A 12,486-nucleotide genomic window follows, 5' to 3' on the forward strand; every position below is an offset into this window, starting at 1 on the left:
TGTGCCGAGCGGCCTCCTTTACGGCGCTCCCAGTTGTCCGAGTTCACTGCTCCAGCGGGGGGAGGGGCGTCTCGTCGACAGCTCTACTTCACAAAGTTTCCTGCGTTCCGGGACCACCGTCCCATCTGGGACACCTTCCCAAGGGGTGAGAGTCACCCAGCTGCTTTGAGTTGGTCCCAAGTGTCTCAATATCTCCTCTTTTGAATCCTGAGTCCTGGAGCAACATGAAATGCAGCCACCCTCTAGGCCGCCATCTTGAAACCTCTCTTGCTTCAGTCTTTGCATTGTTTTCTGTCTCTGCAATCTTAAGGGATCACCTGGGTAACTTCATCTCAATCTCTTTGTCTACAAAGTTCTTTCTGACATATAAAGTAACATTAACAGGTTCCAGGAATTAGAAACTGAATGTCTTTGGGAGGACATTATTTAGTCTACCACATCACCTATGTAATACTGACCAAATAGCAGAGATTCCATATTTGATCACAATGACACTGTTTTAGTCAGCTTTTGTGGCGCTGTGAGTAAAGGACCTGACCAGAACAATTTAGAGGAGGAAAAGCTTATTTTGGCTCATGGTTGGCAGACTCCATAGGTCAGGGCCCCAGATGATGCAGAACATGGTGGTAGAAGAGCATGGCAGAAGAAAGCAGCTCAGGGTGTGGAAAACAAAGGAAAGAGAGCTCTTCTCAACAAGGAGAAAATATGAACCCCAAAGACATGTACCCAGTGACCTATTTCTTCCAGTCACACCCTATCTGCCTACAGTTACCACCCAGTTAATCTACATCAATGGAGTAATCCACTAATTAGGTTAATACTCTCATAACCTAATTATTTCACCTCTGAATATTCTTGCATTGTCTCACACATGAGCTTTTGGGGGACACCAGGTATTCAACCTATGATAGACTCTTTTCCCCATGACATTATCAAGCACTTAATTATTCTTTTTTCAAATAAAAGAAATATAAATTCTACATTTATGAGGATACTAAGGACGTCTGTATGTTTATCTCAATATTGTGTTGTCACATTAATAGCTAGCCAACCTATAAACATTCACTTACAATACTTAGGCACCCATGAGCCTATCTTTTTTTTTTAATTTTAGTACTGGCGGCTGAACCCAGGAGTATTTTACCACTGAGCTACATCCCCAGTCCTTTTCATTTTATTTTTTTATCTTGAGACAGGATCTCTCTAAATTGCTGAGGGTCTTGCTAAATTGCTGAGGCTGTCCTTGAACTTGCAATCTTCCTGACTCAGCCTCCAGAGTCGCTAGGATTATAGGCATGCACCACCATGCCTGGCTCATGATTCTATCTTAATTCTCAAATCTCCTGGCAACCTTTCTATTTTTTTTGCCTTCCAAAATGAAAAGTTAAATAAAGTAAAAACATCATAATATCTCTTTAAATGTTTTTATTAGTGCATTATAATTGTACATAATAGTGGGGTTCATTTTGACATATTCATACATACATATAATTTACTCCTTTTCAATCCCCAATATTTCCCTATATCATAACATATTTTGCACTTAAAATTGTCTTGGAGATTTTCCAGAGAAACCTTGGAAATAAAGAGATTTGTTCTTTAGAATTGTTTGTTCACCTTGTAAGTGATGTCAGAAAAATTAGCTTTGTTTTGTGTGTTAGTATTGGAGTTGCATGGGAAAAAGGCGAAGCAAAGGAGGTGCTAAAATAATCTGAATAGGAATATTATTAACGTAAACACAGTCATTCCTTTCTATCTTTGGGTTCTGCGACTGTGTTTTGACCAAATGCAGATTGAAAATATTAGAAAAAATTGTGTCTGTACTGAATATGTACAAACTTTTTTTGTAATTATTCCATAAATAATTCAGGATAACTATTTCCTAACATCTACATTGTACTACACGTGAAAAGTCATCTAGAGATAATTTAAAATATAGGGAAGGGTCAGTCAGGTGTGGTGGTACATGCCTGTAGTCCCAGCTACTTGGGAGGCTGAGGCAGGCAGGAGGATTACCTGAGCTTAGGAGCTGGGAGACCAGACTGGACAACAGAACAGGACCCATCTCCAGAAAGAAAAAGTAGAGGGGGAGGATGTATGTAGGTTATATACAGTATGATGCCATTTTATAGAAGGGACTTGAGCATCCACCAATTTGGGCATCTGCAGGAATCCAGGAATCAATCCCCCTTGGGTACTGAGGGACAAATATATTTCAAAAGTTTTAGGTTGTATTGGAAGCTCCTAGGCATTTATCAATGCCCCTACTATCATTATATATTTTTAATTAGCAGGGTCCTTTTGATGCTTTCCCTCATGATTTTAGGCAACAAAATTACAGTGATTTCAGTCATCATTTCAGTACATTTCTAAAAATATTTGGTCACAATTTTCCTTCTTAAATTTTATCAAGCATCTTCCCCCTGTGATATTTATTTATTTATTGGTAGTGGGGTATGTAACCCAGGATCTAGAGCATGCTAGGTATGCACTTATACAAATGAACTACAACCCAAGCCCCACCAGTTATTTTTTTAATTGAAGATGCATATCAAACACTTCTTTGGGCTGGGGTTGTAGCTCAGTGGTAGAGCACTTGCCTAGCATGTGTGAGGCACTGGGTTCAATTCTTAGCACTGCATATAAATAAAATAAAGGCCCACTGACAACTAAAAAATAATATTTAAAAACCCATTTCTTTGGATTTTTATTAAAATACAATTATCTAGAACCTAGACTAAATCATTATGCTTATATATTCTGTTTAAAACATTTTTGCTTATATATTTTGTTTAAAACATTTTATCTTATTCTGCATGTCACAAAAATTTTTTCCTTCAGTTTTACTATGTGTGTTACACACTCCCACAGACTGTTCTCTTGTTAAAATTGTCACAAGTTGTTCGTGAACCATTATAAGTTTCTGTCATCTCCACCTAGTTTTAATGCATGCTGATGCTTCCCTAAGGGTCTACAATCAGCTACAGGCTAGAGATTTTTGTCTTCAACCAACAAAGACTGTCTTAGAGCCCTATGAAATAGGACAAGACCCAAGATATTTCTGAGAATAGGCTATTGGGCACAAGCTCCTCATGTATCACATAAGCACCTTTAATACCACATCACTGATTGGGGTCAGAATTTCCAGAACAGCTTACTTGACAAAGTTAACATAAAATCCAGAACAAGAGCTGTTTGCAAAGTCCAAATCAGTCTTTTTTTCCTCCCTTTTCCCCGCCCAAATAAACACATGAAAGCTCTTGAGAGGAGTTGTGATATGCTTTTCTAGAAATTCAAGAGACCCTAACACATCCACATTAAAGAGCTTCATCTCTTCAGGGGAGACAACAGACACTTTCTATCTAAAGGCCCTTTTCAGGATAAAGAGCCTCAACAACAGGTAGAGGGTCAGGCTCTTGTTCCCACTGTGCCACCCATTTGCCACATGACCTTGACCAAGCTGATCACCAGTCTCTGGGCCTCAGTTGACAAATGGAGATCTTAAAAAAAAATCTTGTCCTCTGAACACCATTTACCCATTTTCAGTACAGATCTTTTCCTAGGAAAAGAACATAGTCTGGTAATCATATACCTCAATCAGACCTCTGAAATTATATTATTATTATTATTATCAACCATTATTATTATTTGCAGTACTTGTGATTGAAATCAGGGGTGCTCTACCACTGAGCTACATCCCCAATCCTTTTTATTTATTTATTTATTTATTTTTATTTATTTATTTTTGGTGCTGGGGATTGAACCCAGGGCCTCGTGCTTGCAAGGCAAGCACTCTACCAACTGAGCTATATCCCCAGCCCTCCTTTTTATTTTTTATCTTGAGACAGGGTCTTGGTAAGTTGTCCAGGCTGGCTTTGAACTTGCCATCCTCCTTTCTCAGCCTTCCAAATCTCTGAGATTTACTGATGTTTGCCACCATGCCCAGCTGAAATAATTTTTCAACTGCACTTTACAGCTATGGAAGCTGATCGGCCCCCAAGTAAAATAAACTATGAGAGATCAGAATCCAGTTCCCCTTCCTCTCCTTTTACTATTTTGCCAATTGGTGTCATGTAAAGTCCCCTCCACAAGTGAGTTGATGAATTCCTTTCAGAACTCAAGTATCTCATAATCACAATAGTTAACCTTCCCCCTTATTGCTAATTGGTTTCCCTAATAGCTTTTGCTTTAACAGAAATTTACTAACATTTTCATCAGTGTTATTCTAAGGTTCTAAATGTAAAAAGGATGTATCTTTGGTGTTCTGGAAGACTCAGAAGGAAAAATGATACAAAATGAGGTCCTATTTATTGTCTTTCTTCAGATTTAAAATTATACTCATATGCCAGGTGCAATGGTGCACACCTGTAATCCTAGTACTTGGGAGGCTGAGGCTGGAGGATCACAAGTTTGAGACCAGAATAGGCAACTTATTGAAATCCTCCACAACTTAGTAAGACCCTGTCTCAAAATAAAAACTAAAAAGCACTAGGAATAAAACTCAGTGGTAAAGTGTCCCTAGGTTCATTCCCTAGTACAAAAATATATACAAAAACAAAAACAGAATTAAACTAAAATCATACTCAGAAGAATACAATACGACAAATGAATTATCCCAATCCATTCAAACTGTCATTTGAGCACTGGTACTGTTCAATGAACTGTTTGTTACTGGTTGGTCTTAAATGAATGGAAAATAATTGGCACAGAGGAATCTATACTGCAATCTGGCTTTGTCACAAAATTTAAACGAGTGGGCTCATCTTCTTGAACAGGGTATATATCAGTCCAGATGTTAACTCAAGTGACAGGTCAAATGTGAGCCTAATACTACTAATATGACCAGATGTTAATTCACAATGAACTGAAACATGAAAACAAGAAAATTTTCTAATGCCAACCCCATGTGAAAGGTAGTTTGAGAAGCACCAAAATTATGCTACTCATTAAATTAAATAAGATCAATCAGTCTGAGGACTGAATTAATTTATTATGGGAGTAACAAACTCAAGTACCTATAGTGGACAAACAGTTACTAAGTGAAGTGAGTCAAATAAGGGACTCTAGGGAGGAGTAAGGACTTTGGCAAATCAAAGGCCTAGTCTTATTGGGGCAACAGCTGCTCATTTCATTGGATTGTAAACAAGTATATGTTCATTTCAGTTTCTCAAGTGGGGCCAGAAATCAAGACTTTCATGTAAAAAGTTCTTAATTTTTTTTTTTTGTATCAGGGATTAAACCCAGAGGCACTTAACCACTGAGCCACATTTCAAGCCCTTTTATTTTTATTCTTTTGGTATCAGGAATTGAACCCAGGGGTGCTTAACCATTGAGTCACATCCCCAGCCATTTTTATTTTTTATTTTGAGACAGGGCCTTGCTAAGTTGCGTAGGGCTTCACTAAATTGCTGAAGCTGGCTTTGAACTTGCAATTCTCCTGCCTCAGCCTTCGTGCTGGGATTACAGATATGCAACACTATGTCTGACAAAAGTCCTTAATTTTTAAATGTCAGCAGTTTATTAATTTTCTTTTAAGTTGTCTGTGTAAACTTAGCAACCTATCTAAGTAAGCTGCCACTTTGTAATGTGCACTTTAGGAAATAGTGTATTACAGGTGAGTAAAAGGACCCATTTACCTTGAATCCCATTTTGGCCTCAACAGGCCCTTTCTAAAGAGACAGACCATCTCCCTTTGGCCACATCCTGCAGGATCTGTCACATTCAGGAATCAGGGACTGAGGGACTTCAAAACACCTCTAATCCAAAAGAATGACTTGGGTGGGAAGCCATCCTAGATCCTAGGCCTAAGTTCATGCCAATACCAAGCCAATGATACCCTCCCCAAGCTAGATTCTCAGGCTCATCTATACTCACAGGTGATATTTTTTCTTTTAGAAGTAGCAGGCTTATTCAAGTAATTATTTAAAATCTATCTTGTCCTAGGGGTTGTGAAGTATAAAGAAAATACTTAATCCTGACCTTGAGAACTATAGTGTAGAAGACACCATCAACATATGTTGCTTCAAATATCCCATATGAACTAATAACCACTGAGTTCTTATCCCCAGGACTGTATTTCTGAATGCCTCCTTGGTAACAAATGAGAATCTATTTCACAAGGTCCTAAAACATCACAGCTGATATTTTCTGCTGTGTTGATCCATGCCAGACCTTGGCAAGCCCTGACAATGATGTGACCACAGACCTGATTAGCAGCCTTCTCTTCTCTCAGATTTCAGTGTTCCTTCTCCCAAAAGGTCACTGATCACCAATGGCGTCCTCTCCATAGGGCCCAAGCTACAGGGAACCTTTCCTCATCTTCCCCAACCCATCTTTCAAAAAGGCATAAAAGGCGTAAACTCGGGTTGGCTCATGCCTTCCCAAGGGCAGCAGTTCTCACAGGACCCCCTTTTCTTCCTGAGTGTAGGCTTCCTTGCACATGTGGAAGGGGCATTTGGCAGGCTGCTGGATTAGAATGATGCCAGTCCCCATGTTTCCTCTGAAACCCACAAACACAGCTGAGTACAATGCATAAGGGGGCAGCAGTGTCCCTGCTGATCTTCCCAGGGCTCTTGACTCTGCAGAGGGCTCACCAGTAAGGGCTCATCCAGGTTCAAACTCCAAATGCCACCTCACACACCAAACAGCCTGACTCTGTTTAACTACCTCCCTGGCATTTCCTGTCCTAAAGGCACTCACTCTCCATGAAAGGACATGGGACTAGGAGAAACCCAGGCCCTGGACAATGAGATGTTTCACTACAGGAAGGAGAGGAGAGATGGTGTCTCTACCATGTGATCAGCTGAGGGTGACCCTCCACCTGCAGTGGTGGGCAGAGGCCTGCTTGCTACTTGCAGGCAGAGCAAGAAGAGATGAACTGGGCCAAGGAGTGCTTCATGGCTCTACAAGGAATCACAGCTTTGTGAGGTGGACCTCCTGACAGTGAGGTTTCTGTGAGTACAAGGATGTGTGGCCATTATGTGGCAAGAAAGGCTTCTTGGGTTTCTACAAGCACAGCTTCCAAAGAGCCCCAAGCACAATGTGACACTATTTCCTTCATCTTTGGGGTGCTCCTATGAATTAGCCAAAGGCCAAGCCGATCCTCCTGCTTCCACAGAGGCAGAGAGGCTGACTTAGCACCAGGCAGAAGGAGGGGAGAGGAAACCAGAGCATGGTCTGCCTGGTGTATCCATTTCCTCCCATGTCCTTCCTCTACATGACACTCTCCTGTCTCTACCCAAGGGGCAACAGGAGCTGGTTGTCACAGCCAGTAGCCCTGTAGTCCAGGAAACACCTGAGCACCAGGCCCAGGTGAGCACTGCACCTTGGGGAAACACACGTATTTGGCCCCTGGTGGCTCTATGTTGCTCTGTGAAATACACAATCACTGACAGGTTAGGTCTTTCTTGTGAGAATTAGATCGATGATGCTGTTTATATGGAATATATTAATAAGTATATTTTGATTTAAATCAAATCTTTAAAACATGTTTCATGTTTTTAAAAAAATCTGAATCTAAAAGCATAAACATACCATACAAACCTATTCCTTCTACAGAGTTCTCCACCAATACAAATGGGGATCCATGACTATAATTGCTCATGTCCAGAAACTGGGAACCACTCTACATCTCCTCTGTCTCACCTTCATAGCTAATTAATTATCATGGTCATTCCACTTCCACATTCTTAATATTGCTCCAATAATTCAGTCTGACTATTCCACTCCAAGCTAGCCATTATCACTGTCACCTTGGCAAATGTAGCAGCCCACTTACTGGCCTCCCTGTTTCTCCCTTCACTCCCTTCCAATCCATTTTCCAGAGCACTCAGTTTCTAAAACTAAATCTGATCACAATGTTGCTGAATGCTCATCAGTGCCCTCCCATTGCCTCTGGAACAGAGCTTGAAATCCTAGGATGCTCTTTCCTGTTTTTTTTCTCACCTCCCTTCTCCGCTTTATGTGCCAGCTTTCAAGATAAACCTATGTTTTGGAATTCTTTGTCTCATCTCCCAGGCTTGGTTAGATTCCCCCAAACTCTCCCACACAGTTTGCAGGATTATCTGCAATAAAATGAATATGTGATTCATTGTTTCATGTCTATTGACCCTATTCTAAGATGATAGAGCCTGCCCACCTTATTCACCACTCTATCCTCAGAGACCAGCACAGGGTCTGAAATGCAGAACGTACTCAATAAAAACTCATTGCATTCATTAATGAAATCACACAAATCTAACTTCAAATCCCAGTTCCTCTGCTGGACCATGAATGTAATTTCTCCCTTTAATAAAATGAAGAAAGTATTATCTACCTCACAGGGACATGGAAAATGAAATGCTATGATGTTCATCACGCTGCCCGGCACAAAGCACATCATTAATACATCAACATTACCACCTAAAATGGAAGACAGAAGGGCATTCTGAGGTTCAGGCAGGCCAAATGGCAGACAGCAGGGACCTTCCCAGAGCAGAACAACCTTGTTTTCCTCACCTGGGCTTCAGCCCAACACATTTTCCAAGGTTCAGTGACTTCATGCCTCTGGTAAGAACTGACCAAATTCACAGTGTCTCAGGATGGCCAAACTCACCCTAGACTGAAGTTCACAAACATGGTGTTCATTATTTGTTCACATGGAAAAAAAAATTTCCAATTATATGAAATATACATGATAGGCAAATCCACAGAGACAGAAAATAGATTAATGGTTGCCAGAGTCTAGGGCCACAGGAAATGAGGAGTGACTATTAAAATGGCTAAGTAGGGATTTCTTTTTGGCATAATGAAAATGTTCTATATATAGATAGTGGTGATGATGGCACAACAACATTGTGACTGTCACTGAATTATCAGTGACTAAAAGTCACTGAATTGTACACTTAAAAATACCATAATTTAAATTTTTTATGCTCTATAAATTATATCACAATATCAAAAAAGCAACTCTGCTTTCTCTTTTTATGCCAAATCCTACCAAGGCCAAATTTATCAGTGTTTGCTCAGGAGCACAAAATCAGAGAGTAGAGGGTAACAGAATTTGAACCCTGAATGGTGTCGGGTTCTGACGGACTCCAGGTATCTCTCTTGTCAAGAGGACAGACTTTTCTGTTGTTCTAGAACACATTAGATGGCATGGCAGACATTATTATCTGCCTATTCAACATCCATCCCTATTGTCTTTTAAGAAAACAGTTTTATTCTAAGTGAGACCCAACCCCAGTACATCACGAGTAGTCTAATCCAGTGTACCCAAACTTCACTGATAATAGAATCACTTGGATTCATTATTTTAAAAAAAGAGAGAGAGAGAGAAATAAAATAAAAGGATATACCCTAGGCCTCCATCCCATACCCAACAAGTCAGTTTCCAGAGATGAGTCCTGGTAATCTATATATTTAACAAGGCCTCAAGTAATTCTAATAATTCTCAAGGAAGCATGAGGAATATTGGTGTTAGTCAGCTTTTTGTAACTTTGACCAAAATACCTGACAAGAACTCAGAGGAAAAGTTTGTTTTGGGCTCACAGTTTCAGAGGTTCAGTCCATTGTCAGCTAACTTCTTTGCTCTGGGTCTGAGATAAGGTAGAGTATTATGGCTGAAAGGTATGGATGGAGAAAAGTTGCTCAGCACAAGGCAGCAGGAAGCAGAGAGAGAAGGCAAGGAGCCAGGGACAAAACATAATTCCAAAAGGCACCCTCCCAATGACCTACTTCCTGCAGCTATACCACCCAGTAATCCATTCAAATTATTGGTCCATCAAATGGATTAATCAATCAATTAAGTTATAGCTCTCATAATCTAATCCTTTCACCTCTGAACACTCCTGCTTTGCCACATGAACTTTTCAGGAGACATCTCATATCCAAACTTTAATACATTGATTTAAGACATTGGTGGCCATCATTCCTATGCCTGGTTTTCCAAGCATCCCATGCAATCAGGTGACCATGTGATCACTTCTGGTCAAGGAGACCTAGAATAAAGTCTATGAGGAAGATTTCTGGGAGAGTTATACTTAGTAATAAAAGGAGAAAGTTATCTGCTCCTCCCTCTTCAGCCCTTCCTCCTGCCTTAAATGCAGTTATGATGGCAGGAGCCACAGTAGCAACCCAAGACAAAGGTCAATGGATCTGCAGGATCATCAACTTTGTCACTGTAGAAATAATGCCAGCAATCACCCACCTCCAGTTTCTTGTTACATGAGCAAAATTGACACTGAGTTGTTTAATCTGTCATCAGCTGTTTGTCCCATGCACCAAATGTATTCCTAAACATATGATAGACAGTTCCAACATTTGCCTGTGACACACCCTACCCCACACTCCATTTAAAAGGTCCTTGCCCCTTCTGGGTGAGGGATTCCTTTGTCAGGATATGTTAAGGCAGTGATTGGGGGTGGTCAAGACCTGCATAAATGACAGCAATCTGTCTGTTTAACAGGCTCATGCCCACTTCCTTTTTCCAGGTCTAATTGATTTATCATTTAATTCTCAGAGGACTTATATTTTTTCCAACTTCTTGGGATATCTCACAGATATCCCTTGTGATGCTGACAAGGGATATTTAGAGGATAGATTTTATTTACCTGAATGGAAATCTGTCTGAAAAATTACAAGGGTTGGCAAACTTTTTCTATAAGGAGCTAGACAGTAAATATTTTAGGCTTCGTGGACCATATGTTTCTGTTGTAACAGTTCAACTCTGTCACTGTAGCCCCCAAACAGCCAGAGACAACCTACATACAAAAAAAGATGGCTGTGTTCCATACAAAATTTTATTTACAAAAATAGGCAGTACCCTGATTAGGCCCATAAGGCAGTCTTCACTATCAAAAACTTGAGAAAAAATGGATTTGCTTGTAAAAACCAAATAGGTTATCACTATATCTCATTTTTCACTGTGTCCCTGCCCATCTGGTAAAGCAATAAACTAGGAAAAAGGTATACTGTACTGCAGAAAACTTACCTTAGTCAAGAGCCACTTCAGTCATAACTCCTTAGAGATTAAAGATGCTGCTATATTTATTTAGTATCTACAGTCTACGAGGGGTTGTGGGAGCCATTTTTATATAAATGTCAATCTACCAAGGTTCAAGACCTCTACTTAAGATCCTGACTCATATCTTAAGAGTCACAGTCAGGTAACCTGGATAAGGAAGACACATCTGACATGTAAGTATCATGACAGCACCATGAATTAAGACATTTAACATCCCACTTAATATACAGGCAAAAAGAGGATAAAATTGAGTAGAGTGAAACAAAGAAGAGTATTTTTTTAAAATCTGTTGTCAGCATTTCTGAAATGTATTTTTTCAATTAAAAACTTTCAAACCATTTTTCATATCTGTTGTAAAACTCATCAGAGTACCATTATTCACATATGCATAATATTAATATATGGGAGGGGTTATTTGACCTCTCATTTGAAGGTTTTTCATTTGTCTCCAATACAAATAGAGGCTTTGTGGGAAACCTGAATTATCCAAAAATATGCTCTCATTTTGATGATGTGTGAATAGCCCTAAGGTTAGAAAATTGTGTTCACTTAAAAGCCAAGCATCTAATATACCTATCAGAACTTCAAGAAGACAGGATAGTGGCCTTGATCCACCATTCACTACAAAGCTATCACAATCATCTATCTCAGCTAATTTAGAGCTATCATTGAAACTCAGAGATGAAATTCCAAGAGGACCAGCCTCTGGCAAGCTGCCTTTTCTAAAATTGGTCACAGTGGTATTTTTGGTCTCACATGATCTTCCATTTCCCAGCAGGAGTTTACTTCCCTCCCCCTTCCTTGAAACAGAGCAGGACTTTATGACTGCTTCAACAAAGAGAAGGCTGCACAAGTGATATTCCATGTCTCCCAAGGCTGGATCACAGAAGGAATATGGCCTTCCATCTGGCCTTATCCTTCTCTCACTATGAGGAAAATAACCCCTGGAAGCAGCCACCACGCTGTGAGGAAGCCCAACTTCAACTATATAGCGAGATCAAATGGAGGCAACCTGAGATCCCCAACAACAGCATTAAGACATATGAAGCCAGGCACAGTGGCACATGCTTGTAATCCCAGCAACTCAAGAGGCTGAAGCAGGAGGATCACAAGTTCAAGGTCAGCCTAAGAAACTTAATGAGACTCTGTCTCATAATGAAAAATAAAAAGGGCTTGGGATGTAGCTTAATGGTAGAGCACTACTGAGTTAAATCTTCAATAGAAAAAAAAACCAAAAAGACATGTGAGCAACCAGACATGTTAATGAATGGGCCTTCAATGGATTCTAGTCCCCCATCTGCTGAACCACTCAGCTGATTCACAGTTGGAGCGTAGATGAGCTTTCCCCTTTGAGCCCTGTCCAAAATGCAGATTCCTAAGCAAATTTAATGTTAGCATTTTAGTTCACTAAATTTTGAGCTTAGTAAGCAGAACACAGACTCAAGATTGAAAGTATGTATGAATGAATTCCACTTGAAACAAAA

The 12,486-nt window shown here is 40.0% G+C and overlaps 1 protein-coding gene across 1 annotated transcript in view; it reads right to left on the reverse strand.

The window, feature by feature from the left end:
* Positions 1 to 12,486, reverse strand: part of XK (X-linked Kx blood group antigen, Kell and VPS13A binding protein) — a 55,463-nt gene that overhangs the window by 34,901 nt on the left and 8,076 nt on the right. The gene's annotated exons all lie outside the window — the stretch shown is intronic.

The sequence above is a fragment of the Sciurus vulgaris genome (genome assembly GCF_902686455.1).
Source record: "Sciurus vulgaris genome assembly, chromosome: X".
Classification (NCBI taxonomy): Eukaryota; Metazoa; Chordata; class Mammalia; order Rodentia; family Sciuridae; genus Sciurus; species Sciurus vulgaris.